Below are 4,276 nucleotides of genomic sequence, written 5' to 3'. Positions count from 1 at the left end.
TGAATTTGGTGGTTCAACTTACACTGTAATTATACTCTTATAGCCTGTTTGGCCTCCATTATTCTACGTTATAATGAGATGAATAGTAATTTTTTTGAAAAATGTGTGATTAAAAAGGAAGGAAAAGTTTATAAATTTACATTTAATATTATTTTATTAGAAAATGTGTGATTCATAAAAAGAGAGAAAAATTAATTATCAATTAATGGGGGAATAATGAGGCCGTATTCTTGTTCGTGCACGAGTGTATGTTAATTTTAATATGAAATATGCGAGATGATCATTAAATTAGAGGGTGTTTGAGCCTTATTTTTATGAAAAAATGTATTTTAAGATAGTATATTGATCGGAAAGGTGTAATTGAAAAATATTTTTTTTGATTTACGTGTAATGTTATTTTAATGAAGAATGTGTGATTGAAAAAAAAAAGAAAAATATATTTTGAACAAAATGAGAATCAAACAATTATTTGCTAACTCGACTGTCAAATGCTATTTTGACTGATGCATTAGTCTTTTATTAGTTAGAAAAAGAAAAAAAATGACTAATTCTTGCAAAAATTTAAGTTTTGATCTTCAGTACTCGTTTGGCCCACATCAAATTAAATTTTATTTTATTTTTCTTTTTAGTTATATAATCTTTCATAAAATAACATTATACGTAAATCGAAAATTTTTTCTTTTTTTTTTCAAAAACTCTATTTAAAAAAAAATAATATTATTTTACTTATTTTAATTTGAAAAAATGGGGGCCCAACGGGTAATCAATTATGAGAGAACTACGATGATTTTAAAATGAAATAAATAGGTTATTCAAGAACAAATTGGGATTTGGAAAAGAATCATGATATTTGCAGTCACTCATTATTGCAGTCGTCTTACGTGATACACATGTGAAGGTTGGTGATTTGATATATGAGGCAAAAAAACGACCACATTAATAATCAAATCATAAATCGATACACAGGATGTTATGTAGGATGACTACCATAGTGAGCGACTATGAATAGCATTACTCTTTGAAAAAATCTAGGTGACGGAGTGGGGTGGTTTTTTCCTCCTCTTTTTCCTTATTTCCTTTTCATTTATTCTTTTCTTAAAATAATATATAGTCCATGTTTGGCCCCCCTAATTTTTTTTTTCAAAAACTCATTTTTAACCACACATTCTCCAATAAAATAATTTTACTCATAAACTTAAAATCTTTTTTTATTTTTTAGCCGCACATTCTTCAATAAAATACTATCTTAAAATGCATTTTGACAAAAAATGGATTAAACAAATAATTAAGCCCTTATCTGAGCCTTTTTTTTTTTTTATCAAAATACATTTTTCAACAGTGATTTAACATTATTTCAACTATATATTTTTCAATAAATTAATATTATATGTATACTCAAATTTTTTTCTTATTTTTTAACCACACATTTTTCATCATAACACTATTTCAAAATGCATTTTTTGGAGAAAACTTGGGCTCAAACATTCTCAGAAAGTCAATATTTGGGTCAGAATTCCCTCTGTTCTTCTTCATGTCTGTCCATGTATATCACGAATCTTGTAAATGTTAAATTATAAAAAGAAAAAGCTAAGAGCGATGTGTTAAAAAAATATTAAGACCTTACATTAAAGCCCGAATAAGATTCAAGGACCAAAATGCAATGTTTTCCAATATCATAGTGTTCTTGCAAATGTGAAATGTGTCATCTTTGGGCATTTCCCTTGTCGTAAATCAGAAGCTTCCTTTCAGTCTCAAACTACCCTCGAGAAAACACACGATCTCACGTAGGGTCGGACAAAACTCTCGAATCGAATCGAACAGTTATTTTTAAGTTAAATACTCAAACGGATACTTGAATCAAGAATCAATTGGTTCGGTTCGATTCTCGATTTTAGATTAAGAATCGAAAAATCAAATCTTCCTAATTTTTTAATTAATTTATTTAAATAAGTTATTTTATTTTATTTTTTCTAAATAATTTTGCTAACTAGTTAATTTAGTTCAAATTCAAAAATATGATTTTTATATTTCTAATTTTCAGTTTAAAGCCAATTTAATTAAATTGACCTAAGTTTTTATTCAAATCTGTTACTCTACCGTAGTACCATTTCTACCATATTGGAAAAATTGAATTGAAGCTCAACAATGCATTGCTTAATTATTTTGAATTCGTTATCTTTCGCTTCATGTGACTTTAACAATCAAATTTATAAATAATTCAGTAAAGAGAGACGCAATAGACACATAAAATTGTGCTAAGTTTTTTTTTTTTTTTTTTTTGTAAGAGCTAAGATTAAATATATTATTAGTTGAATTAAGAGAAAGAATGCATTTTTAAATAGTAATTGATGGAGAATGTGTGGTTAAAAATTAAGAAAAAGATTTGGATTTGCGTGTACAATTATTTTATTGAAAAATGTGTGGTTGAAAATGAATTTTGAAAAAATAAATTTTGAGAAAAATGAGGCTCAAACAAAGGCTTAATGTAACTTTGTAAATATAAAAAAATTTAATTATAATATGAAACATGGGAATCAAATGGATTCGAATCGAACTGAACTGAACTGAATCCGAACGATTTCATAATTAATTTTGGACACGATGTTCCACTTATTAAATTAAAATATCCAGAATTTGATTCCATTGTCGTTAAAACGGAACCGTGTCCAGTCCCAGTCTCACGCGCAAAAGAGAGGAAATTTTACCTAAGAATTGAAAGCGTTGACTTCAAGTCCTGGGATTCAACTAAAGTCACCAGTCAGCGTACTTCTTAAGGCAGAAGGGTCTGAATAAAAAATTATGATTCCCTGGTTTTTTATTTTTCCCCCAATTTTAAGGCCTTTTTATGTATTCTCAAGTATACATTAATTGAGCGTTGTGTGGGATTCGATTTTGCTTTGTCTGGTCTTTAAATCTTGTTCTATCTTTTTTATGCAGCGTAGCTTTCACTTATCACAGAAGTTGAAAGAGCTAAAAAAATGTCAAGTTCTGCGAACGAAGATCAAGAACAGAGGTAAAGATTCCTTTTTTAACGATAATTTCTTTTAATAATATTGGAATTTAGTTATTAGGGTTTTTCCTTTGTGGGTTATGATCTGAGAGTACCTTTAACTGTGTTTCTGTGCCAAAATAAAAATGAAAAGAAAATAAAAGAAAATAAAATAAAAGAAAGATATATCAGTTATGTATGTTTTCAGAGATAAAGATATTTATTTTTGCCTTTTATCCGATTTTTTCATTAATCAGTATTGATATTTTATTTTTCGGGTTCTCCTTTGCGGGTTTTGATCTTTGAGTGCTTTTAATTATATTCTGTGCAAAAAGGAAGAAAAGTTCCAATTAGTCTTTTAATTTTGATGTATAAAAGAACTTAGATGTAACCTGTAGATCAAAGTTTTCAAGTTTCATGTTCTTTTTGAAAAATCGGAAAACTTAGCTTTGTTTGTGTGTATCACTAAACTTAGGCCTTTACGGACTCATAGTAGAAGAAGCCTTGTTGCTTGGAAGTTTAGTTATGATTGATGATTATATACTTAAAATCTTGGGAATTTTATTATGCTCTTCTTAGAGTTGATGTAATATATTGTCTGAATGTGATTGCAATGCGTTAATAACATTCTGTAAAAAATTGATTGTGCAAAATCTACTTTAAGAGATTCACCCCATAATGCAACAGAAAAAATGATAAAACATCTACATCACTATTTTGTAATCTGCTAGAGGCCTAGTGTTTCCATTTATTAGTATTGTTCTGTGTACATAAGTTTTGAAAACTTTTCTATAATGGCTTAAACTTTTAAATGAGGTGACTAAAATGTATTAGAGTCTAGCAGAGGACCAAGGTTCAAGTCTCATTGCACTTGTTTGTAAAAATTGCGCAGATGCAAGGCTTTATGATTTCGGCCTGCACATGAAGCGGTCATGTTGATATCTGTATTTAAATAAATTAATTTGCCCCATCTCTAAGGGTTTATGCACTTAGACGAGATGGTTAACATAAATAATTTTGTTTCTGGGCAACGCAATTTTCAGTGTTCAAAGTTCAAACTATTTGAGAGTTTCAAAGAGGAAGTGTACGCTTTAACTCACAGAAATCTTGATGTTTGTATGGCATATTATAGTTTTAGATTAACCACGTTGGAATTTCTTTGCATTTCATCCATCTAGAGCAAGGGAAATAGAATCAACATCCTCTGTAGTATAACTACGTTACTTTCTGTTCACTGATAAAGTGCCAGATATATTATATTTTTCGTCTTTCAGCCAGTTGATGTTA

General features: G+C 28.6%; 1 long non-coding RNA gene across 1 annotated transcript; it reads left to right on the top strand.

The window, feature by feature from the left end:
• Nucleotides 1-2,655: 2,655 nt before the first annotated feature.
• LOC111407363 lies at nucleotides 2,656-3,014 on the top strand. Its single transcript, XR_002705096.1, has 2 exons — nucleotides 2,656-2,783; nucleotides 2,938-3,014. It is a non-coding gene; the product is annotated as an uncharacterized LOC111407363 (long non-coding RNA).
• The last annotated feature ends 1,262 nt before the right edge of the window (nucleotides 3,015-4,276 follow it).

The sequence above is a fragment of the Olea europaea genome, chromosome 13, assembly GCF_002742605.1.
Source record: "Olea europaea var. sylvestris chromosome 13, O_europaea_v1, whole genome shotgun sequence".
Lineage (NCBI taxonomy): Eukaryota > Viridiplantae > Streptophyta > Magnoliopsida > Lamiales > Oleaceae > Olea > Olea europaea.
Note: the sequence above shows the minus strand (reverse complement) of the source record. Positions and strands in the feature narration are given on the sequence as shown.